The sequence below is a fragment of the Nilaparvata lugens genome, chromosome 1, assembly GCF_014356525.2.
Source record: "Nilaparvata lugens isolate BPH chromosome 1, ASM1435652v1, whole genome shotgun sequence".
Taxonomy (NCBI): Eukaryota; Metazoa; Arthropoda; class Insecta; order Hemiptera; family Delphacidae; genus Nilaparvata; species Nilaparvata lugens.
Window position 1 is genome coordinate 38,220,695 of NC_052504.1, and position 27,302 is coordinate 38,247,996.

A 27,302-nucleotide genomic window follows, 5' to 3' on the forward strand; every position below is an offset into this window, starting at 1 on the left:
TAGAAGAGTTTTGTTTTCCCATATGGTCGAATCTCATCTAGCCGATGAGATTCGATCATTTGCGACAAACTAAAATATTTTTCTACCAAATGGGATTCGACTGTTTGAGAATCGGTCAGATGGGAAAATCAAATTTTCGACCTTTTGCGACAGTTGATATTTTCGGCTAAATGAGATTACTATTAAAACTTTTCGATCATTTGGGATTCGACCATATGGGAAAGTACAAGTTTCAATTCTACCATTTGGGATTCTTCAATTTTCGATCTTTTGCGACGAAAAATATGATTTTCCCAACTGACCGATCCCTAAATGGTCGATTCCTATTTGGTAGAAAGGTTTTATAGTTTGTCGCGAATGATTAGATCGAAATCGGGATCTACTGATTGCTCTCACAATGTGTTGAACTGCGCCCAACTGAATGTAGAAGCCCGTAGCACTGACTAGGAAACTCTGACGGCTAGATTCGTAGTTCAGCCGCAGCAGGCCTTTGCTCCCGGCATCCTTCAGTCTCCCTTCTCGGCTTGGATTTTCTGGCGCTCTCTAAAAGTTGTTGAGTAGTTATATCTGAATACTAAATAATTAATAAATTAAAAATTTTATTATAGATATTTTAAAAGTACTGTAGTCATTTTAATGAGAATCTTGTTATGAAAATATTTAAATTCTGAATAAGACTATGAAAAATTTTAAATTTAAATGAAATAAATTTAATTTTAAATTCAATTGAAAGTTTTGAATTGAAAAATTAAGTTTATAGGTCCTTATCATTAATAAAAAAAATTAAATTGAAATATCTTTTAGTAGAAATGTGTCTATTCTCCACTTGTGGGATGAAGTAATATATTTATTACTAGCTGGCCCGGCGAACTTCGTACCGCCAAATAGTTGATGCATCTCATGACAAACTTTAGCTGGATGCACACCTCAAAATCTATAACCCATACAAACAATCCTCAAATCCAGACCATCCTATTATTTTTTATTGACCAAATAATCAGTTCAATATAATCAGTTCAGAGTAGACGATTAGCAATCGAGCGAGAAGGTTGTGTCTGTTCCGAGCTCTCCTATCGTTATCGCTTCCTTCCATTCCGAACAACTTTTATTCTGTTTGTTTCAACGTTGAATTTAGTGAAAGTATTCAGTTAAATATCCAAGTTTAGTGTAATGTCTTGCCACACGTGCAGTAAATCTGTGAGATCGAGCAACGATGCAGTCACCTGTTGCGACTGCAACAACAAATTTCACGGCAACTGTGTCGGTTTGAAAACGGGCGACCTCAAGTATATAACCGACAACAAAAAGACATGGAGGTGTGAATCCTGTACCAGAGAGAAGAGAAGGAGTATCGCTTTCGAGACTTCCATGTCTTCGGACGACATCTCGCTGAAACAAGTGGTCCAGATGATTAGCGAAGTACGAGCAGACATCCGACGAATGGAACTAGATTTGGGAAAATCCATAGATTCGTGTCATGAAGACGTGGCAGATATCCTTCATAAGTTTGAAAAACAGGAGGAGCAGCTTGCACTATGCCTTGAAAAAATTGATTCTCAGGCGTTAGAAATCAATATCCTGAAAAAACAAAATCATAACCTACAACGAGCTGTATCCGATCTTCAGCAGTATACGCGCTCCAACTGCCTCGAGCTACACAACTATCCACAGGAAAAGAACGAGGACTTGATCGGTGTAGTGAAATCTGTGAGCAAGGCGTTAGGTCACGAGCTTACGGATATGCAAATTGACAATTGTCACCGCCTCCCAACGCGCGACCAAAAAAAAAAACTCCGCCGATTATTATCAAACTCACAAGGAGAATTGACAAAGAGGAAATTCTACGAAGGCGCCGAGTGAAGAGAGATTTTTCGACCCGTCACTTAAATCTGCCTTCCGACATTCCCCTGTACGTGAACGAGAGCCTCGCTCCAGAAAGAAGAAAAGTGTTAGCCCTGGCGAAAGTTGCAAAAACTGAAAAAGCGTACAAATACCTATGGATACGAAATGGAAAGATTCTCATAATAATAGCATAATTTCATGCTTGATTCAAAACATTAGAAGTTTGCGTGAAAACTTTGAACTATTCTCCATTTTTGTGAATAAGTGTACTATAAAACCTACTTGCATAATATTAACAGAAACCTGGATTTACAGTGATGAATCTAACTTGTATCAAATAAGAGGTTATAAATGTTTCACAAATGTAATGATAACTATAGAGCAGGTGGAGTGGCTGTGTACTTGGAGGAAAGTGAGTAGATGGGAAACCCGGATTCAACCGCCTTTTTTTATGACTTTTCCCCCCCTCCCCCCTCCCCCCGCACCCATCCTACCTTCCCCGCACCTCCCCCGCTACTGCCGCACCTCTCCCGCCCCCGCCCCCCTTAGAAGAACCTCTCTCTCTCTCTCTCTAGAAGAAGAGGAAGAAGAAGGAGAAGAAGAAGAGGAAGAAGAAGGAGAAGAAGAAGGAGAAGAAGAAGGAGAAGAAGAAGGAGAAGAAGAAGGAGAAGAAGAAGGAGAGGAAGATGATACTCTCTCTCTCTTGTCATGCTCTAGTTAGAAGGAGAGGAAGATGATACTCTCTCTCTCTCTTGTCATGCTCTAGTTAATATAGTCATGGCTAATTACATTTAGTCATGCTCAATTACATTTAGTCATAGTCTATTTGATGATTAATAGTAGAGAGAGAGAGAGATATGTGTGTGAGAGAGAGGCAATCTACTGACAGATTCAAGTGAAACGAACTTAACCAAAACATGTTCTTGACAATGGGTTGTACACACAACGAACGTTATATTTTTAATGTTTCCAAATACACATGTATCTTTAAACTCTCTAGAGAGCGAACTATGATCTTTTACATTTTTATCGGCAATGTCATATAAGCATTTCCAGAGATCATTAGAATTATTAACAATAGCTAATGATTCATCATTATTTGAACAACCATAATGGAAATGACCGGTTTCTAATGCATCCAATAATTCAAAAATTTCAGATAGAATTGGAAAGTGAAGATTTTCTGTTTTTGTTAATGCAAGATCACTCACCTCATCACCCGTTGAAAATTTAATATTCTTTGCAATTAGATCAAATTCATTGAATGAAATTGTCATCAAGAGACGAGATAGTTTCTTGAACTTTGAAAAGCTATAACAATCAACCATATTTTTCAGTTGAGTGTATGTACAGGTGAAACGCGATAAGAAATTACTTGTATCTGCACACTTATTGCATTGAGCTTCAACGCATGTGAGATCTTTTCAGCTCAACTAACAAAGCAATACTGAAGGATTAAACTTAGACATTGTAGGTACAATGAAAACAATCGAGTATACACTAGAAATTATTTACACAATTCACTACAATTGTTCATCACTTCCTCTTCAATTTTATTAGTTTACTAACAGACAGTTTATGAGGTCTGTAATAGCATAGATAATCATTTATATCGTTCAAATTCACTGTGTTTAAGAAAATGTCTTTTAGTTGTTTCACCAAATGATGATTTTCATGAGTTGAATGTTTAATTGCAATTTCACAGGCGTCATACCAATCAATACACTCTTCTAACCTCATTTCCAATTCACTATCAGCTTGCATCCACTTGCACGGGTCCATGATGAGCAAATGAAGAAACTATACATATGTCGGTACTAATATAGAGAAATTAAACGGTTCCTGTGCCTTCCCTCCAATACAACATACACGAGCAGTATGATATTTCAATGCTTGCTTACAATAAACACATTGAATTTCTTCTCCGTTATAGAAAAAGCCATATCTTGCAAAGTTTTTCTTTTCTGTATTTGAATAGAATTGACATTTTTTCATGCTAAGCATTCTATTGTTTTCACACATGAAATTTGGAGATGAGTCCATATTTTTCATTATCAAAGTATTGTAATGAACCGCTGCGAATAACGCACATCGACCATGTGGATTGCGATGATGAATTTCACAGGCATTATAACACCAAGAACTTGTAAAGTAGTTAAAATTTGGTTTCTCAATTTCATCCGGTAAACAACATACGTTTTTGTGTAACCTTCTAAGAAACTTAGCTTTCTCTGTACCTTTTGTGTAGATTTTATCATATCCTTCAAGATAAGATATCAATAATTCGTCTGTATAAATAAAATTACCATCTTCCCAGCGTATTTTGTGATAATTGTTCTCAGCCCATGTTACTTGCTTACGCAATTTAGCATTCAATTCCGACTTTGCAAATGGCGACTTGAAATGTAACACAACAAAGCTATTTAGCTGATCTACGATTCCGATTTCTTTCACGATAATTTGATTAGAAGTTCCCTTGAACCAATGCATGTCGACTGTTGCAAATTTTTTACAGGAGAATTCCTCCTCCTCTTGTGCTGTTTTGTCCTCCTCCTTTGTCCTCCTTTCTCCTCCTCCTCCATTCTCCTCCTGTGGTTTAGGTGTACTACATCTTGAGTGATAGTAGAAGAAGTCTTGTTCGCTGTCAAGATCACACTGCGTGTCAATAGATTGTGTTTTCTTCTCAGAATTATAACACATTATAGGCGTACTACATCTTGAGTCATAGTAGATGCTGTCTTCTTTATCAAGATCGCACTGTATCCCGATAGAGCGTGTTTTCTTCTCAGAATTAGAAGACATTCTAGATGTTAACCGATCAAAGCTAAAACCTCAAATGAGTAAAATTTGAAAAATGCAATACTTATATAGCTTGTACTCTATCGAGAAATTACTGAACTTCCTTCACCATGGAAGTAAGGGGAGTGTACTCCATGATACGATCACTGATTAAAATGCAATAAGCGGAAGTATTTGGAGGTACAGCTTCCTTAAATTCCATATCTATTCTAATATCTGTGGAGGATTTCAAATGAGAAGATTGATGTGAACAGTCAATTACAATCAGGGGTGTTTTAGTACAAAATGTGTCAAAATCAATCTCTGTTCCAAGCTCAGTATTGATACTATGGTTATAGTACGCCGAGGGAAAATCCAAAAACATACAGTACATCAATTCTTGTTTACCAAGGAGGTTTTCATAAGGAAAATAGTCAGAGTTCAAGTAGACCTTGCTTTTGAAGATTACAACTATCAAATTCCGAGATTGATTTATTAATTTTATTCTACGATCTGTTTGAAACGCTAAAACAACATACTTTGGTGTGTCGAGATGGGATGTGGTTTTTACTGCCCAAGAATGAACAGTGCTATTTTGTAAATTTGGTAATTCTGAAATCTCCCAATGACGAAAGCTCAGCTTCAGCGGTGTATCAGCATCGAGCAATCTCAAAAATTTCAACCTCACATGATCTTCTAAAGTAATATAGGGAATTCTCCATTGAAGCTTCGTTATTTTTATATTAACGTTTGTTGCTTCTGTAGACTCGATGCAATTGAGATCTGTTGGCGATCTTAATAATACAAGTTCTTGTTTCAAGTTTAAAATTATTCTTTGAAAGTCTTCAAAAAATGGTAAAACTAATTTAAGAGGTACACAGAATGTAAACTTATTATCTTTCAGTGTATATCCTGCTCTGTCAAACCCGGCCAAGTGATATGTGTTCTTATCAAACATATTTTTCACTAGTATAGCTTTAATTGTTGATGTTAATCCAATTAGTCTTGATTTAGAAATTTGTTGACCAGCCAATTCATATCGAATTTCATCAAAGAGATTCCAATGAGGTTACTGGATAATATATACTTAGCTTCTATCGGAGCATCCCCAGCCTTCGCAGCTGGTTTTGTACACTTCACCTCCCCCTCAATAAATATAAATGATTTGCATGGAAGGCTGTACTGATCCATAGAAGCCACATGGATGCGAGCTTCATCTGAGGGTTTAATTTCTTGTCCCGAATATACTGTATGAGTATGGAACTGAAATTTAGTAATATCATTATAGAACTCGAGTTGAGATTCAACATCGAGAATTTCACTAATTGATGCGCCGTACATGACGCCAATCTACTATAAATCCCAACTTTTCCAATATTCTCGCGCTTTTCGCCGATATAGCACGTAGCTTTTTAGGTGTTGACTCTATCACGTTCAAGTCTCTAATGAGCTTCTGTGAGCAAATGCTAGTGCGAGGTTTGAAAACGAGGAATCCCATTTCAAGTTCTTTGTTTTTCACGAATGTGAAGTCTAATTGTAATTATATCTCCTCGGAAATCAATAAACGATCCTTCTTGATCGGTTACCTTTACATTAATGCTTTGAATTCTATGTGTGTTTAAAGGCATATAGATTATCGGATTAGACGTTTCATTTATCAAATACCCGCTAGGTACTCTAGGTGAGAACTCGTATATAATATGTTTCTGTTTGCCATCGGAGTAACTCCCACAGGCTATATTGCACTCAACTACAATAGAGTTAATATTTGTTATGCTAACTAAATGCTGAGAATAATACCATTTATTCGGTTGTAATATAACATTATCAAAACCAAGCATTTTTCCTATTGAAGTAGATGATGTAAAGTCAATAGGCTTATCAGAACGAATTTCGAGCTTCATAGTATTCGTGTTAGCTCTTATATTAAGTTTCTTTTTTAAGATGTGATTGCGGTTTTCTCGCGAAAGTTGGAACTAAAAATGAATAAGCCAATCTATTCAGGTTTCTGCATCCTGGATTTGAGTAAACTGCACATGTATGATTTTTTCTATTGTAAATTGCAAAAAATCATACCATGGCAACGCATCCAGCTCTGTATGACTGATACAGATAGCTTCCTCTTATCATTGGAGACACCCGACGTCTACCAACTGATAAGAGAAAATCTAGAGTTGTTTGACACTTCAAATTACCCAGCTGAGCACGAATGCTTCTCCAATGAGAGGAATAAAGTTGTAGGGAAATTTAAGGATGAGGCAGCTTCATTTCCTTTAAAATCTTTTCTGGGATTACGGGCGAAATTATATTCATATCTTGTAAATAATGAGAAGGAGGAAACTGTAAATAAGTGTGTAGCAAAAGGTGTGAAGACACATGTGAAAAATAGAAAACTTAGTTTTGACTTGTATAAGAAATGTTTGATTGAACGATGCCAACATATAGAAAAATGTAATATGTTGAGATCCTTCAATCATAACATGCATCAAATTGAATGCGCAAAGGTTTGTTTAAGCCCGTTCGATGACAAGCGCTTTATTGCAGAGAACGGAATCGATACATTACCATTCGGTCACTACAAAATAGCAAACTGATGGCACAGATCAGTGTGTGTGTAACGAGCTAGTGACCAACACATCGAATTCTGTTTCAAGCGTGTCTTCACACAAAGAAGAAGAAGAATGAGTAATATTAGAGCAAAATTAGCAGCAGAGCTTCACTCTGCTGCACGTGTAAATTACCCCACACGCAGATATGAGTTGAAGAATGAGAACAATTTATATCAATCAGATCTGATTGAGATGGGTAGCTTATCTAAATTCAATAAAGGATATCGTTATATTTTAGTTGTTATTAATTGTTTTACTAAGTACGCTTATTGTATACCTTTAAAGAATAAGACTGCACAAAGTGTTTATAATGCACTCGAACCCATTATTTGTAAGAATAGACATATGCGTTTTTTCCAGACAGATGGAGGGAAGGAGTATTTTAATAAGCATGTGAAAGATTTGTTAGATAAGTATAATATCAAGCATTATTCTGTTTTTACTGATAAGAAAGCTAGTATCGCTGAGAGATTTAATCATACAATAAAATCAAAAATATATCGATCTTTAACTGAACGTGGGAGTAAAAACTGGGTTAATAACTTACAAAATATTGTAGATGATTATAACAATACAGTACACAGTAGCATTGGAATGCGACCTAAAGATGTAACTAAAAAACATCGTAAACGTGTTTTAGAATCACTAAACTCTGCATTTAATAGATGATTCAAATTAAAAGTGTTGAAACCAAAATATAAGCTAGGTGATATTGTGAGAATTTCTAAAAAGAAATAGATATTTGATAAAAAATATCTAATGAATTGGTCATCCGAATATTTCCGAATTGTGAGCATACATCCCACAAGACCTATCACTTACTCATTAGAAGATCTTAGTGGTGAGATAATACAGGGTAGGTTTTATCAAGAAGAAATTAAAAAAACACTTTTGAATGAATCTGAAAGAAATGTTTATTTGATAGAAAAAATATTGAGACAAGATAAGGATAAGTTGCTTGTGAAATGGATTGGATTTCCACAACCATCATTCATAAATCGAGAGAACTTATTAGAGTAAATAATAATAATAATTAGAGTAAGATCACATGGTATAATTTTATCGAATCACATTTGTTGTAAATAATTAGAGTAAGATCATATATGATGTAAATAATGTACATTATCTATCCACATTTGTTGTAAATAATGTACATTATCTATCCACATCTGTTGTAATATTCTTTACATTGTGTGTTTTTTAAATAAAAACAACTTGAATTGAATGTTCACTCTTTCATTTCTCATTTTTGTCATAGAGAAGTGCTAGTAGCATGTGGCACAAGGTGACTAGATGTTGAATGGGTGAGTACATCTAGTCACCTAGAAACGCTTCATTACCGAGTGAACCAGACACATGAAACAGTTCTGTTTGTATATCTCACTTTCTCAACATAAACAAACTCGACATTGTAAATTTCGATAAGTTAATTGCACAAGAGGAAAAGCCTGTATGGTGTAAGAATGGAACATTGATACCGCATAACGCTAGAATTCTCATTGTAGGGCCGTCTGCATGTGGTAAAACAAATTTATTGTTCAACTTGATTTTTTCCAAAAATGGATTGAGATTTAAACATATTTATTTAAATACTAAAAGCCAATATCAAGATAAGTACTTGTTTTTAAGAAAAGTCTTTTCAAAAATGAAAGGTATTGAATTTCATGTCAATGATATTCCTGAGAGAATTCTCCACCCCAATAAAATGAAACAATTTTCTCTTGCCATATTCGATGATTTACAACTTAGTCACACACCTCAAATAAGAGATTATTTTACTATGGGTAGACATCGTAATATTGATACAGCATATTTAATTCAAAGTTATGGTGCAACACAAAAACATTTCACCAGAGATAATGCAAATATGATTGTTATATTCAAAATTGATCAATTATCACTCAAATTAATACATAGAGACTATGTGGGTGAAGATATTTGCTTCAGAGATTTCAGTAATTGTGTTCAAATGTGTGGAATTCTAAGAAGCATAGTTTTCTTACTATTATGACCGAATGTACAGCTAATAGTGGAAAATATAGACAGGGTCTGGATAACTTTATTGACATTCAGTAGAGAGTGAGTAGCAGTGAAAGAATGAGGATGTCTCGTAGAAGACAAAACGCTAGTGTTGCTCTAATCGATAAGATTAAGAAATTGAGGAAAGTTATTAGAGATAAACATAGAAGCATTGTACATTTTGAAAAGCAATCTGACAATTACAGAGAAAAACTTTTTAAACCGATTATCACACCTTTAGTTGAAATGGGGAAAACTAAATCTTCTCTCCACTCTGATCAGAGTTTTATACCAAAAAAGGAGGAACAAGAAGAAGAAGAAGAAGAAGAAGAAGACGAAAGTATGGAATTGGGAGAAAAACATGATGATGAAACAATAGAAGTTGCATCACCATCAGCAGCTGAAAAAGATCTAAGCATGAACGAATCAAGTATATTTAATTCAACTAGGCTTGAGAGTGATACAAGCGCTAACATAAAGAAGATAAAGAATCAAGTGCTTGCACAATATTTGTATACATTTCATAGTGAAAAATTGGATAACTCGATTCCTTATGGAATTTCCTACGATTCTGACCGAAAATTATATTTTATGGGTGAGATGGTTGTTAGCTTTGATAACTACTTCTTTTATATTGATAACGAAAAATTCCGAATTACACATGGACTATTAGAACTGTTATTTGCGCAAAGACCAAATTCATATCTCTTTGATGAAAAAGATCTAAATAATACAAGAAGATTTTATCAATAACAAAAGTTCATTTGGATAGACGAGGATATGTGAAACGTAACAGTGGTGTAAAGTCTCGCTTAATTCAAATGCTGTTTCCTGTTAAAAAAACAAGTAAGAGAGGTTCTGGCTTATTGAAATTTGCAAAAAATACTTCTAGCAATAGAATTTACCAATATTATGACAACTATGACGAATTGGTTCAGAGACTTCATTTATTAAAATCATCAGAACTTGCTGGGCACTCAGCTCATGATGTTGAGATCGCATCAATTATAGAAGAATTGCGTGAAGGTAAAATTATTGTTTAGTTGCAGAATGAGCGTGCACAGATTCGGAGGTAAAAGCGAGAGAGTCGCCGCGAAGAAAGACATTGTATGGAATGGACCAGATCTTACCAGTTTTAGTGAGAGAATAATACAGGCAATTAATCAACAGGGTGTTAGTGAATCTCTGCATTCGTATTTAGATTCGCAATTATCTAATATAGTTAAGAATATTGGATTGAACAAGATCGAAAAGGAACACATCTTCAGTACATTACAACAGTTATCTGACAATATCGATAGGGGACTTAAAGAGAAATCTATCAATTTGGAGAATTCTCTTCATGATCTCAAATCAACAACAGAGATATTCAGATCACACTTGAATACGATCAATGATAATAAAGTTGACAAGAATTATTTGGATGAGAAATTGAAAGTTATCTCAGACAAGATTAAAGATTTGCAAGTATTAGATAGAAATTATCTGAATACCAGATTGAAACAGCTTAGCACAGAACTTTTTACTAGAGTAAATGAAACTCATTCATTATCTGTTGATAAGGAATATTTGGATAAAACTGTGCAGGCATTGAATAACATTGTTATAACAAAACAAGAGTTAGAAGATCGATTATCTGCAATGACTAATACGATAAAGACAAATCTTATGGAGGGGATTGAACAATTTGTTTCAAAAAACGATTTGAATACATTGCTAACTACGTTTAGCAAAACTTATGTATTGAAAAATGATCTGAGTAGTGAAATGCAAGCATTTATTAAGAAAGATGAATTACAAGCTACACTCAAATCAATTCGTGAGGAAATAGCAACTTCAATTAAAAATACAGAGAATGATGAAGTGACAAGATTACAATGTTCGGCTACATTCACCGATTATCTCACATTATTTATACACCAAATAGCATACCAATAGTGCGAATTATGCGAAAGTTAGTTTCCATATGAATTGGATTGAGGCGAAATCTCATAATTTGACAGAAGATCAAGTAGGTGATTTAATAACTGATAAGATGGGTTTAAGTATCTACGCCGATGTTCTAAAACCCTAAAGTTAGGATCATATCAATCTTTAACCGATTTTCACTATGCAAATTGCTTGGGAGAACTAGCTACATTCTATTTCAATGTTCACATGCATTTTTCCAAGCTGAAACAAGAGTATGTACGAAACATGTTAATGCACGAATTTGAGATGAATTAGAACAGAGATGCATTCGTCCTTGTGAACTCTGCAAAAACGTGATGATACTCAAGTATTGAATTAGAGCGGAACTGCATTTGTCCTTGTAAGCTATGTGAACTAAAATTGCAAAACGTGACATAGCTCTCTGAAGTGAAATTTTGAAACATGTTAATCATCAGCCAAGAGCAGAATTGGTGCGTAATGATAACGCCCAAGGTTGTCTCACGCTAAGCAAACGTTGCTACATAGTGTTGTGAAAACTACAACAAGAAATGACAATGTTTTTCAGTTTGATAATATGTTAAGAATGTAAGATTTGGTGAGAATGATTTATATCAATATAGATTCAGAAAAAAACTTTGAATTCACTATTATTCTTCCAAAGAATATTCAACTATGCTTGCCACATAAAGAGTTTTGAAAAAGATGGGATTTGAATGTTACTACTGGACATATATTCTTGGAAGAATGATAAAATCTCATCTAGAATTTATGATAGTAAGAAGATCGTTTCACTTAAATCTCCCAGTGTTCGTTGTGTGTACAACTCGTTATCAAGATCATGTTTCAGTGAAATCTGTGAGCAAGGCGTTAGGTCACGAGCTTACGGATATGCAAATTGACAATTGTCACCGCCTCCCAACGCGCGACCAAAAAAAAAACTCCGCCGATTATTATCAAACTCACAAGGAGAATTGACAAAGAGGAAATTCTACGAAGGCGCCGAGTGAAGAGAGATTTTTCGACCCGTCACTTAAATCTTCCTTCCGACATTCCCCTGTACGTGAACGAGAGCCTCGCTCCAGAAAGAAGAAAAGTGTTAGCCCTGGCGAAAGTTGCAAAAACTGAAAAAGCGTACAAATACCTATGGATACGAAATGGAAAGATTCTCATGAGGAAAAGTGATGGAAAACCGGTAATATCGCTTGAGACAGTTGATGACCTAGATAAACTGGAAACAACGAAAAGCAAACAGCGTGGTGTAAGTGATGAATCCGGCAATCTAACTGATGCAGGTAATGATGAATCAAGTGTATTAATTAATGAATAACAGTGAATTTATTTACATTAATTTATCTGATCTCATATTGTCGAACTCCTATTTTTCCATTATGAATGACTCATAATAATAGCATAATTTCATGCTTGATTCAAAACATTAGAAGTTTGCGTGAAAACTTTGAACTATTCTCCATTTTTGTGAATAAGTGTACTATAAAACCTACTTGCATAATATTAACAGAAACCTGGATTTACAGTGATGAATCTAACTTGTATCAAATAAGAGGTTATAAATGTTTCACAAATTGTAATGATAACTATAGAGCAGGTGGAGTGGCTGTGTACTTGGAGGAAAGTGTGGTAGCTACTGCTGATAAGATTACAATAGTTTCGGCAGACGGTTTGAAAGTTAATCTCACTATTGATAATGTTAAACTGAGCATCATTGCATTGTATAGATTTCATTCATTGCCTAAGAATTTGTTCTTTGATGAGATAAAAGTTTTGCTATCAGCGTTAGGAAATGAGGAAAATGTTATCTTCACCGGTGATATAAATATCGACCTTCTTGAAGATGACATACAAACTGAAGAGTACAACTTTATTATGTCAAGCTTTGGATTCATGTCATATGTGAATGAGCCCACACGAATTTCTAACACATCAAATACATGCATAGATCACCTTTTCTTTAGATATACAGCCACTAAAAATAGTTTCAATCCAACAACTAATGTTTGCAATAACGGAATTACCGACCACTGCACTATTGAATTATATCTTAACCTATGTACAAATAGACTAAATCAGTCATTATCTCAGGCTAGGAATAACAAGAAAATTAGGAAGATTGATTATCAAGCGCTTTCCATCAGGCTACAAGAGGTTGACTGGACTAGCGTTTATAATCAATCACAGGTAGACCTTGCTTTCAATCAGTTTATCGAAATTTTTAAGGATTGTATCAATGCTGTTAGCTCTGATAAACTCATAAAGGCGCGGAAATTAAACGAACACAAACCGTGGCTGACCTCCAATTTACTAAATCGAGTTGAAATAAAAAATAAACTGTATAAAAAAACAAAAAAACAACCACATAATATCAGATTAAATAATCACTACAAACAATACAGAGATAAATTAAAAGCTGATATAGACGATTCCAAAAGTAAATATTTTCAGGATACATTTAACAATTTGGGAGGTAACTCTAAAGATAGCTGGAAATTGTTAAATTCATTAATCGGGGAAAATAAAAGCGACGAGAAAATAAAGCAAATTATCAATAATAATGGGGAAGCGATCGAGGACGAGGTTGGAATTGCCGATGAACTCAATAAACACTTTGCTCTAGTATCATCCACAAGAAATGCTTTAGATGGGGAGGGCCCTCTGGAACCAAGGAATTCAGAATTAGTAGACAAGCTATTTCCTCAACAAGTAAAATATCCAGGTTCGATGGTCTTTTTTCCTATTACAGTCTCAGAGGTCAAAGCAACAGCCATGTCAATGAAATCAAGAAAAGCTCCTGGATTTGACAATATTAGAGCTGAGTTGTTGAAGAGTATGATAGAACACCTGGCTGACGTACTGACGTATTTATATAATCTAAGTCTGAGCTCTGGTATTTACCCTACACAACTAAAAACTGCAATAATCATACCATTATTCAAATCAGGAGATAGAAAAAACCCCAACAACTATAGACCCATTGCACTTTTGTCAGTTTTTGCCAAATTATTGGAAAGGCTGGTACGAGTTAGGCTAGTTAGTTTCTTATCAAAGAATAAATTTTTCAGTAAAAATCAATTCGGTTTTCAGAAAGGACGTAACACTGAAGATGCTATGCTCAAACTAACGTCAGAAATATACAATGGTGTGAATAATAGTAAAAAATGTGCAAGTTCATTTATTGATATAAGGAAGGCATATGACACAGTAGAACATAAAATTCTAATAAATAAAATGAATAACGCCGGCATAAGGGGAGTATGTAACAAATGGTTTGCAAGTTTCCTTGCGGACAGATCGCAGCAAGTGAGAGTAGGTGACGCATTAAGCTCCAAGAGATACTCATCCTGTGGCGTTCCGCAGGGATCAGGATTATCAGCCGAATTATTCCTGATCTATATAAATGATTTGTGCGAAGGAAACCTTATTGGATCGCTGACAGCATTTGCTGATGACACAGCTCTGAGCTACTGCGCTGAAACTAAGACTCAGCTGACCCAAATGATTACAAACGATGTACGCCGTTTGAACCTGTGGTTTCAAATTAACTCCCTCGAGATCAACGCTAAAAAGTCAAAAATTATCGTCTTCCAACTAAAATCTAAAGCAGAAAACACACAACCTCTAGCTATTCCCTCTCATACCGATAAGTGCAAAAATCTTGACATAGACTGCAACTGTGACAGAATTGAGGAGTCTGAGTCTGTAAAATACTTAGGCGTAATAATCGATTCCAAGCTCAGCTGGGCACACCACATACAAAAATTGAGAGAAGAGTTAAGGGTGACATGTAGAAAATTATATTTCATCCGCAAACTCTGCCCTAAGCACTTGCTGAGAACGCTATATTTTGCACTTGTCGAGAGCAGGCTGCAATACGGAATAACGGTTTGGGGAGGTGCATACTTTTCTGTTTTAAAACCAATCTTAACTGGGCAAAAATACATAATTCGCACTATAGCAAACAAACCTCGCTTAACAAGTTCACTGCCGCTGTTCAGGGAATGGGGCCTTTTGCCTTTGAGATACCTGTACTTCTATAAAGTATTACTAACTTTTTACAATAGGAGTGGACACCTTGTCAATCCACGGCGGGAAACTTGTGGACTCCGTTCAGCGGGAAATCTACTTCCCCCAAAACCAAACAAAGAATGCTTTCGTAGATTTTATTCCTATGTAGCCCCTAAAATATTCAACAACATACCAATCGTGGCAAGAAAGCAAACATGCTATCTAAAACTCAAAAAAGAAATTAAAAAATGGCTGTTAACAATGGATGAGATCGAAGACCTATTTAAAAAAAATAGTTAAATTCACAAGCTAAGATTGCACCCATAAGCCACAATACACAAACAGAATTATAATTAAATAATAAAAGCTTGAAAGGTACGGAACGAGCTATTTTCTTTTCTTTTCTTTCTCACGCTTGCTTTTGTTTTTGACAATAACTGGCAGAGCCGCTTTTCATCATTCATCTCTCTCTTTTCATTTTCAACATGGATTAATGTTCATTGTCATAACCTCATTCTTCATATTCTCTTGAAAAAAAAACTTTCAGTTTTACACTACAATATTCTACTAGACATAAGGTAGCACTGTCTCCATCATTCACTTTCATTTTTTATTCAAATATTAATAACTTTTGTAAAAATTCCGACTGTAAGCTCTTTTGTTAGAATATTTACATTTCATGGTTTAAGTTAATTTATTTTTAATTGATTGCATCAAATAAATTATACAAATGGACTTTGATGGCAACTCCCAAAATAGAATTTTTCTCGGGAGTGTCTTCTCAATAGAATAATTATTTCTTGTAGTAATGTTGTGTTTGTAATGAATGCTTATTGAGAAATAAAATTATTATTATTATTATTAATATACTCTTCCATGTGCGTGTACGATAAAATCATAACTGACAGATTAATTGATCACGCATATCATTAGCATATAATCGACGTTTCAATCACGCATATCACGCATTTAAACATTTAAACATTGAATCATTTGAATATTTAAACATTTAAACATTAAGAGAAATGCCAAACCGTCGACTTGAATCTTAGACATCACTTCGCTCGGTCAATAAAAGAATAATCCACTACTTCATGTAGGGAATTAGAACTGTGTGTTTAAACTCAATGAGGCATTGCAGTATATGTCTGTGCTACTATGAAATTCAAAACAGCTGTTATGTTTTCTCAATAAAGACATCTTTCAGCTTTTATTTTTAATCACTACATCAATATTCAATCTATCTTCTTCTCTTCTTCTTCTTATTATTATTTCTCTTCATCTTCTTCTTCTTCAGCTCCTCCTCCTCCTCCTCCTCCTCCTCCTCCTCCTCCTCCTCCTCCTCCTCCTCCTCCTCCTCCTCCTTCTACTCCTCCTCCTCCTCCTTCTCCTCCTCTTTTTTCCTAATCCTCTTCCTAAGTCCCAACATACTGAAATCACACCACAGCCCAAACTACCGAGCCTAAAAACTTTAATTTTTTCACAACTTGTTTATGGTAGCCTCAAGACATCCACTAAGAAAGGATTTTTTTTAATTTTCCCCCCTGAGGAAGCTGGGGCCCATTATGGGAAGCTCATTATGATTAGAAAAGAGAGCCAAACTCCAGCGCAATTTGAATGAGATTTGAGTCTTTTACATTCCGTATTTTGTAAATGAGAACTACTCCCACTATAGATGAAGTTCACGTATGTTAATTTCTATCATCTAACACAAGTTTGAAAATATTCTCAGCTTCATATTTTCTGGTCAATGAATGTAATATAAATGAAATGCAATTTCTAAGAGATTTCTTCAATTTCTTTTGTGGAGGGTAAATTCTCCTAATTTCAGAAAACTTTCCTGGGCTCGAATAATTTTATTATATTCAGACAATACCATGTAAATAGAGAATTCTTTCAAATTAAAGGATCTAAATCCGACTTGAAATGTAGACAATTTCACCTCTCACAAGTTCAATAATTGTCTTCTACATTATATCAATCTTCAACGGCATTGATCAACTTTAGAATCCAAGCCAGTTTTTATAATTCTTATTGATTACTGAATAATAATTACTGACACTTCACTTGAAATGTTAACATGAGAGAAATTTCGTCAATTCTATGTATTTCAAAACAAACTTCTCAATTTGAACATAGCCTACTAATCCGAATAAAAAGAAGATTGCATATATACTCTAGAAATGATCTCTTACTATAATAGGCAACTCCTGATACATCACACTATTATTATACAAGTAACTCAAGTATATCAAGTTCTTGATATTAGTATCAAGTTCTACAATTATAATAGAGTGTGAAGTTTTCTTGTTCCTCGAGAATTATTGAACTCTCGTTTTTATTAGTTTAATCGCAATTGAAGGTCATAATTTTACATAGTATGATCTATCAATACTGAGGGTTCCCTTTTGTTAATTTTCCCCTATGTTTTCTCTCTCATACATAATTATTATCTATTTTAACTGAATACTCTCAGTAATACAACTTTATTACAATCATGTGAAACATCTGAAACTGTGGAAATTCCATATTCACTCCTTACAGCTTATACAACAATATTGTGTCAGTGTTTTTATAATTTGAGAACTTTTATATTGAAATGTACAGTGAACCATATCAAAAGTGAACTTAGCTAAATCCCGAGCTCGGAAACCGGCCCTTAAATAGAGAATTCTTTCAAATTTAAAGCTTTCAATCTGATTTGAAATGTAGACAATACCTCTCACAAGTTCAATTATTGTTTTTTACATTATATCAATCTCCAACTGCATTAATCAGCTTTAGAATTCAAGCAAGTTTGAAATAACTCTTATCGATTACAGAATAATGATATTATTGAGAGTTCACTTGAAATGTTAACATGGAATAAATTTCGTCAATTCTATGAATTTCAAAACAAACTTCTCAATTTGAACATAGCCTACAACTAATCCGAATAAAAAGGAGATTGCATATAGTATACTCAAGAAATGATCCCTTACTATAATAGACATCTCCTGATACATCACACTCTTATTATATCAAGTTCTACAATATCATAATACAGTGTGAAGTTTTCTTGTTCCTCGAGAATTATTGAAGAGTCTCGTTTTTATTATTTTTATTACAATTGAATGTTAATTCATTATTTTACATAGTATGAACTCATAATACAAAGCATTCCTCTTCTGTCAACTCTCCCCTATGTTTTCCCTTTTGAACATGATTATTATTTTTTTAAGTGAATACTCTCAGTAATATAACTTTATTTCAATCAAGTAAAAAATCTGAAACTGTGGAAATGCCATACTCATTCCTTACAGCTTATACAATAATATATTGTGTCAGTGTTTCAATAATTTGAAAACTCTTATATTGAAATGAACAAAGAACCATATCAAAAGTCCCTCTAAAATTCTAAACACAATCTAAAATAGCCATGTTGCTTCAAATTGCTTCCCTTCCTTAGTTTTAATGTAAACATCACGGGAGAGGTACAAGGTTTTTGAATCATTGTTATGTTTTTGAATAATAACACGTGGTGTGGAGAGTGCAGGGAATCCATATAGATCTCGCAGAAGAAGGTACCACCGAATCAACGTTATATTAGTAGACAGAAGGTTGATCACTCACAGGTGTGAGATTCAAAGTGGTGGGGGGAACGCCAGCGTGACGTCACGTGTAGTAAAGAAGTGATGAGTAACTACACTGAGCATACAGTTTATTCATTGTAGCTTCAAATACATCGTCGTTCAAAACACTTACAATTGAGATAGAACATTGAAAATTTCTGTACTTATAGCGAATGAATCACCGATTCTAATGATGTAGTTTAATACATGAATTTGAAGTGAATTCAAATTGTATAAATAAAATAAAGTTGGAAGTTTTCCAAAATTTCAAAAATGTGATATGAAGAAGTTAATAAGCTAGAAAATTCTCAATTTTTTGGGTAGGCAAGTTTTGTTAGCGAGAAAGTTCGAGATGAAAAGACAAATTTGAAATTTCATTTGTTAATTTTTTTAAGCTTAAATGTTTGCCTTCATCGTATCTAGTTTCTTCTTCTGCTTCATGGAAAGGAATTTTTAAAGCATTGTACTAGTCAGAAAATTTGATCCATCTTCTTCTACATCACTTCCAGTGGAAAAGAGGGAAGATTTTGCCTCAATAATCAAAATTTTTAATCTTTTTTTGAATTCCACTGGTGTTGAATGAGAGTATTGGTTTCCAATCCCCCTTATTCTTGAGAAGAAATTCTCTAACACATCATGATTCAGCTTATGGGTAAGGATGAATTCCAAACCATATGACTTTTGTAGATAATTGAAAAGTCCCTTCATGGATGATATTGTCATCAATATCCCTTTTTGGAATGGCATTGATGATTTTTTACTTCCCATCCTTATTTCAAAAATCAATTCTTCCATTCGATTCAATATGCATTCTTGCTCAGTCAACTCAACACCAGATGCACTATGCCACGGTTTTCTTCGATCATTCACAAATCTAGAAATCATCATATCAAAAAACTTATCAACCAATTCAAAAAAATCACTCCATTCAGGATTTTTTTGATGTTTCAATTTGAGGAGAGTTGCTGAATGGTGTGAAAATAATTAAACCGCCAAGCTGACCTTCTACCTCATATTTCCACAAACTTCCAAATGTAAATTCGTCAATTTTGGAGCTAGCTTCAGTTCATCTCCTTCTATGATGCTCTTGATATTATTTTTCTCCAACACTTGACCTTTGGGAAAATTTATTCCATGATCAAGGAAGTTGTTCCTGAGCAATTTCAGAAGATGTAACACATCATTAAATACCAATATATGATGAGAGGTGATTGATGGGTGATTGAAGAATGATTTTGCAATTGTCACATTCAATGAATTCCATAGACTTTGGTTCCCTCCGCCCATGTCATTCACTACACTAACAACTTTGAAGTCCGATTTTTGTAGTTCAGAAATAAATTCAAAAAGAATATATTTTGTCATTTTTTGATCAAATGCATAATATATTATTTGCTTCCATTTCCTACATAGACTCCTAGCCATCACAACCTGAACTTTTGAGTGTGGTTAAAGAATTTGGTCTTCTCTTTTGTCATACACTACACGTGAATACTCATCTCATCAAAGCTCAAGATAGTCAATTTCTCGATTGTCTCCATAGCTTTCAATTTTGCTGTCATGAATGTGAGAACTTCTTTTGAATGTCCTGGAAGACATTTAATATTCCTTGTCCACATTGATAGAGTTGACAATCCTGGTAATGGTAAGTTCATTTTTAATCTTAGATAATTGTATGCTCTCCTAGATAAAGAGCAAAGTGTTAATGCTGGAACAATATCACTTTCACAAGTCAGTATCAGAAGTCAGTATCTGCTGGAAAAAACGGGATTGTGTTCCTTGTATGTTATTAGACAAAGCATATAACTTAGGTAATTCATTTTCTAAAGCAGCACCGATCATAAATTGATGTAAGGTATGTAGAAGTATGATAAATCCTTCTTCTTCTTCTTCTTCTTCTTCTTCTTCTTCTTCTTCTTCTTCTTCTTCTTCTTCTTCTTCTCTTCTTCTTCTTCTTCTTCTTCTTCTTCTTCTTCTTCTTCTTCTTCTCTTCTTCTTCTTCTTCTTCTTCTTCTTCTTCTTCTTCTTCTCTTCTTCTTCTTCTTCTTCTTCTTCTTCTTCTTCTTTCTTCTTCTTCTTCTTCTCTTCTTCTTCTTTCTTCTTCTTCTTCTTCTTCTTCTTCTTCTTCTTCTTCTTTTCTTCTTCTTCTTCTCTTCTTCTTCTTCTTCTTTTCTTCTTCTTCTTCTCTTCTTCTTCTTCTTCTTCTTCTTCTTCTTCTTCTCTTCTTCTTCTTCTTCTTCTTCTTCTTCTTCTTCTTCTTCTTCTTCTCTTCTTCTTCTTCTTCTTCTTCTTCTTCTTCTTCTTCTTCTCTTCTTCTTCTTCTTCTTCTTCTTCTTCTCTTCTCTTCTTCTTCTTCTTCTTCTCTTCTTCTTCTTTCTTCTTCTTCTTCTTCTTCTTCTTCTTCTTCTTCTTCTTTTCTTCTTCTTCTTCTCTTCTTCTTCTTCTTCTTTTCTTCTTCTTCTTCTCTTCTTCTTCTTCTTCTTCGTCTTCTTCTTCTTCTTTTCTTCTTCTTCTTCTTCTTCTTCTTCTTCTTCTTCTTCTCTTCTTCTTCTTCTTCTTCTTCTTCTTCTTCTTCTTCTTCTTCTTCTTCTTCTTCTTCTTCTTCTTCTTTTTTCTTCTTCTTCTTCTTCTTCTTCTTCTTCTTCTTCTTCTTCTTCTTCTTCTTCTTCTTCTTCTTCTCTTCTTCTTCTTCTTCTTCTTCTTCTTCTTCTTCTTCTTCTTCTTCTTCTTCTTCTTCTCTTCTTCTTCTTCTTCTTCTTTCTTCTTCTTCTTCTTTCTTCTTCTTCTTCTTCTTCTCTTCTTCTTCTCTTCTTCTTCTTCTTCTTCTTCTTCTTCATGTAAATGTGTGCCAAGTTTTTTTCGTGATCGGATATGGCATGTAAAAGCTAGGGGCGCAGCTCACACATTCATGCCGGCTCAGCTCAACACATTCTGAGCGCAATCGGTAGAGCCGGTTTTTCTATTTCCTTCTCCAGATTCTCACTCGGCTATCGGTCTGATGGGATTCGATCATTTGCGACAAAATTCAAAACTTTTCTACCAAATGGGATTCGACTTTTTGCGACAAACTACAAAACTTTTCGACCTAATAGGATTCGACCATTTGCGACGAACAGCAACATTTTTCTATCAAATGGGATTCGACTGTTTGAGAATCGGTCAGATGGGAAAATCAAATTTTCGACCTTTTGCGACAGTTGAGATTTTCGGCCAAATGAGATTACTATTAAAACTTTTCGATCATTTAGGATTCGACCATTTGGGAAAGTAAAAGTTTCAATTCTATCATTTGGGATTCTTCAAATTTCGATCTTTTGCGACAAAATAATAATTTCGACCAAATGGGAATCGGTCATTTGACATGCCACTAAACTTGAACTTTCCCAAATGGTCGAATCCCAAATGATCGAAAAGTTTTAATAGTAATCCCATTTGGCCGAAAATCTCAACTGTCGCAAATGGTCGAAGATTTCATTTTCCCATCTGACCGATTCTTAAACAGTCGAATCCCATTTGATAGAAAAATGTTGTAGTTCGTCGCAAATGATTGAATCTCATCGGCTACATGGGATTCGACCATATGGGAAAGTATACTTTCGACCTTTTGGGATTCGACTATTTGTGACAAAATACTAAACTCTTCTACCTAATAGGATTCGACCATTTGCGACGAACTACAACATTTTTCTATCAAATGGGATTCGTCTGTTTGAGAATCCGGTCAGATAGGAAAATCAAATCTTCGACCTTTTGCGACAGCTGAGATTTTCGGCCGAATGGGATTACTATTAAAACTTTTCGATCATTTGGGATTCGACCATTTGGGAAAGTACAAGTTTCAATTCTACCATTTGGGTTTCTTCAATTTTCGATCTTTTGCGACAAAATAATAATTTCGGCCAAATGGGAATCCGTCATTTGGCATGCCACCATAGACATGTAGACAAGAAATCAAAACAGTTCAGGTCATACTTAACCTCCTGACCATTCACCCCGGCTTAGCCCGCGCTTCCTTCTCTTGTTGCCAACTTGATCATGAATCAGTACCAAAATACAACATGCTCTTTTTTCGTATGAATGATATAAAACGAATATAATTATAAGTATATGACTGATATTGTCATTAGACCATTATACATTGACAGACTGACATACAAAAATAGACATACATTGACTAAAATACAAAAGTGGTTGGCAAGTGGCATAAGCAAAAATAACCTCATAGTTGAGATAAAATAGAATAGAATAGTACACTAGTGTGTTAAGACACTACACACTAAAATAATCAAACATAAGAGATAATATAATAACTTGTATATGATTCATCAGGTTGAGACATTATTGAAAATCAGAAAATGAAAAACGACGTGGGGGCCTAGATACTCTTTTACCCTCTCTTGCCACTGTAACAGTTTTGTCAATCTCAGGGGGTTGGGGAACACCATCATCATTATCATCCTCAAAACCCCGGAATCCATCTAATGGTTCCTTATTCTATGGAATGCTTTGTGTTACTATAGGAGTAGATAAATACATTTTTTTTCTAATATAATCATTACTGATCTGATTTCCATCATTGGAGACATGAATTTTATTTGGTGGAAAGCCTGATTTAAGAAGATGGCATCGATTTCTGGTGTAGGTAGGTAGTGCCACAGCGTGATGTGACATAGTATGATCGAGGATTTGCACCAATACCAGTAATCCTTCCTGGTAGCCAATTATTAGACGGATTTAATTTGTAGAGGACATCATCACAACCCTCAGGCTTGGCAAAGGATTTAGGTGTATTGCACTGGTGAAGCAATGCCAAATAAATGTCTGAACTGGAGTAGTGACATTTTCTCAAAATGTGTTTTAAAATTTTGACTGCACTCTCAGTCATCTCATTTGAATGGGATAGGGACTAGTCATTAAGTGTATTATGCCCCAGTCATCCATGATTGAAAGCACTTGAAGAAAAGGGTGGACCACCATCAGTGACTAATTCCATGGGGATACTCTGATGACTGAAAATTGATTTGAAATGTGAAATCACAATGACTGCTGTGGTGCAAGGTAGAGCTACCAATTCAATCAACTTTGAATAATAATCTACTACAACCATGAACTTTTGGCCATTGAAGTCCAGTAAGTCAGCAGTAACTTTTTGCCATGGCAAATCTGAAATAGTATATGGTTGCAGTGGCTAAGCTGTGTTAGCTGGACGATACTTGAGACAAATAAAACACTGTTCTACCATGTTTTTTATGCTGCAGAGATACCTGGCCAAAATAGGACACCTCTTACTGAATTTTTAGTTCTTTCAATGCCTATATGCCCACTATGTATCCTTTGCAATATCTCTCTCTCTCTCTGCGTAAGGTGGTAGGAATTACTAGACTACTATTTCTGTAAAGAAGGCTATCAACTATACACGTAAGTTCCTCCTTAAAGCTGAAATAAGGCTTACACGAATCAATAACTTTGGACTTATCCTGGGGCCATCCATCCAAGCAATACATTTTAAGAGCAATTATAGTTTCATCAGTGTACCTGCATTATTGTCTTTGGGGCAATTGGCAAACTACTGGTGATCAAGTTGACATGAATTGCAATATCATCATCAAGAAACATGTCAGTTTCTGGCAAAGGGGCCCTCGATAGTGCATCAGCTATTAAGAGATGTCTACTTGGCTTGTAGACCACATAATAATCATATGGTTGAAGTTGCAACAACATACGCTGTAACCTAGGAGGGACTTCTGCAAGAGACTTTTTGCAAATGGTGACTAAAGGTGAGTGGTCTGTTTCTATAGTGATAGTTTGGCCATAAATGCACTGTCTAAATAGAACACATCCAAAAGTTGCAGCATATATAGCTCTTTCTCAATTTGAGCATACCCTTGCTGACATGGAGTAAATGTTTTAGAAGCATAGACAACTGGCTTTCCATTTTGGAGGAGTGCTGCATCAACAGAATTTTTTGAGGCATCAACAGAAAGTGTAATGTGTGCATTGGGATCAAAATGTGCCAGTGTTGGGGCAGTTATTATTAATTTTTCAAGCCTTTCAAATTCTGTTTGATGATTCGATTCCCAGTGCCACTGAACTTTTTTTACTAGTTCTATTGAAGAAGCTGTTTCCCCTGACAAATTGGGTATAAATGGGGCTAAATAATTAATCACGCCTAGGAAACGCTGTACAGCTTTCTTGTCTGTAGGAGCTGGCATACATTGAATAGCTTTGATTCTGGAATTATCTGGTCGAACACAAGATTCAGAGAAGATATGACCCATGTATTTGATTTCTTTAGATCCAAATACACATTTTGACTCATTGAATTTTATGTTTATCTCATGAGCTCTTTGCAAGACTGCATGTAATCGGCGATCATGCTCTTTTTAAGACTGACCATAGACAAGAATATCATCAATGAAAATACAGACACCTTCAATGTCACCAAAACAATCAACCATTGTTTTGTGAAATATTTCAGGTGCACTAGTTATACCAAATGGGAGCCTTAAAAATTTGTTATGACCAAAGGGAGTATTAAATGTCAGTAGTTTAGAACTTCCATCATCAACAGGGATTATCAAAAAACCAGAGCTTGCATCGAAAGTACTAAAAATAGTGGCTCCAAATAGACATGATCTGATCACTTCAAAAGTTGGTAGTTGATAGTGTGAGCGCATCAAATTTTTATTCAAATTTCTGGGATCTAGACAAATCCTCAAGTTGCCTGACTTTTTTCAGTTATTACCATTGAATAAACCCATTCTGATGGTTATGATGCTTTCTCTAAAACTCTGTCATTCTCCATTCTACTTTATTCTTGTTCCACTTTTGAATATAATTTAAACGGTAATTTGCATGGGGGATCCACTACAGGTATTACCCCCGATTTCAAAGTGAGTGAGCACTGCTTTTTCAAGCAGCCCAAACCCTCAAAAACATCATAGTTATTTACAATTTCAGAATACAAACACATTTCATTTTTCACAGAACTGACTGTGCTGAGTGTGGAACTATTTATATTAATTATACCCAGAGCCTGATATGTTTGAAATCCTAGAATGAACAATCTATATCCACTACATTGAACTGTACGGTTCTTTGTTGGCTGTTAAATACACAATTCAGAATGCAATAGCCCTTATTTGGAAGGCTCATACCACAAATAGACAATAGCTTTTTATAGCTAGGACTCAAAATGCCGTCAGCAAGACCTAACTCAATAAATTTGGAATATGGTATCATATTAAACGGGGCCTAGGGTGAATTTGGTAAGTAATTTTGTTGTTAATTAACATATCAATTAGCCACTTATTGTCATTGACTGACCTACAATTATTGTTGTCAGCACTCACATTGCATAGGAAATTTCTTTTTTCTGAAACAGCACTCACATTATTAACCACATGACTTGTGGATATACTACAGTCTGTTTCATCTTGTTCATTATCAACAACTCGCACTGACCTATTTCTACAATATTTGACAAAGTGATTCAGCCGACCACAATTATTACATTTTTTATCAAAAGCAGGACACTGATACCTATGACTTTGGCCACACTCATGACCCACATCTGGAGATAACTTAGAATTATGCTGACCTTGATTTGAAAAATGTTCTTGTATATTATTCGAGGAGACAAACTTAGAATTATGCTGACCTTGATTTGGAAGAAGTTCTTTTATATTATTTGATAAGACAAACTTTGAAGTACTGCTAACCGCTGATTGATTATGTTCATTGGCCCTTTCACCATATCCTCTTCTCCCAGGCTGGACGATTAGGTTAGGACGTGATGATGACTGTGAACTGAAATTTTCACACAGAAGAACTGGCACTGACTCACTGGTAGAAGACTGTTCCAAATTTTTTGCATGAGATTGAGTTAACTGAAGTGATTTACAAATATTGAGAGCCTTGTCCAAGGTTAAATCACTTTCTTGAAGGAGTCGTTCTTTCATATACATATTATTTTCATGAAGTCCACATGTCCCTTACCAAACTTTCGCGGAGTTTTTCGAATTCACATGAAAGACTCAAGTTCTGAAGTGCTGTGATAAATTCATCAACAGATTCCGCAGACGACTGTTTTCATGATAGAAACTTATGTCGTTCAATTGTAATGATCCTTTTTGGCGTAAAATGCTTTGAAAACAAGTCACATAAGTCCGTAAACTGTGTTGGTACTGATTCATGCTAGAGTTGGTAACAAGAGAAGGAAGCGGGCTAAGCCGGGGTGAATGGTCAGGAGGTTAAGTATGACCTGAACTGTTTTGTCTTCTTGTCTACATGTCTATTTGTCTAATTAATGAACAACTTGTCAAATTACTAATCATCTACTTATTCAACAACACACAGCACATTATATTATGGAGAAGAAAATTAATATCAAATATCATGAAGCACAAATTATCTATAATTTTATAAAGGAAAGAATATTGGCTCATACAATGTACAAGATAGTAAATACACTATTGTGTATGTCGCACCA

General features: G+C 34.9%; 1 protein-coding gene across 1 annotated transcript in view; it reads left to right on the forward strand.

Annotated features, from left to right (window-relative positions):
* The window catches only part of LOC111057942 (indole-3-acetaldehyde oxidase), a 106,595-nt gene that overhangs the window by 3,195 nt on the left and 76,098 nt on the right, over positions 1-27,302 (forward strand). The gene's annotated exons all lie outside the window — the stretch shown is intronic.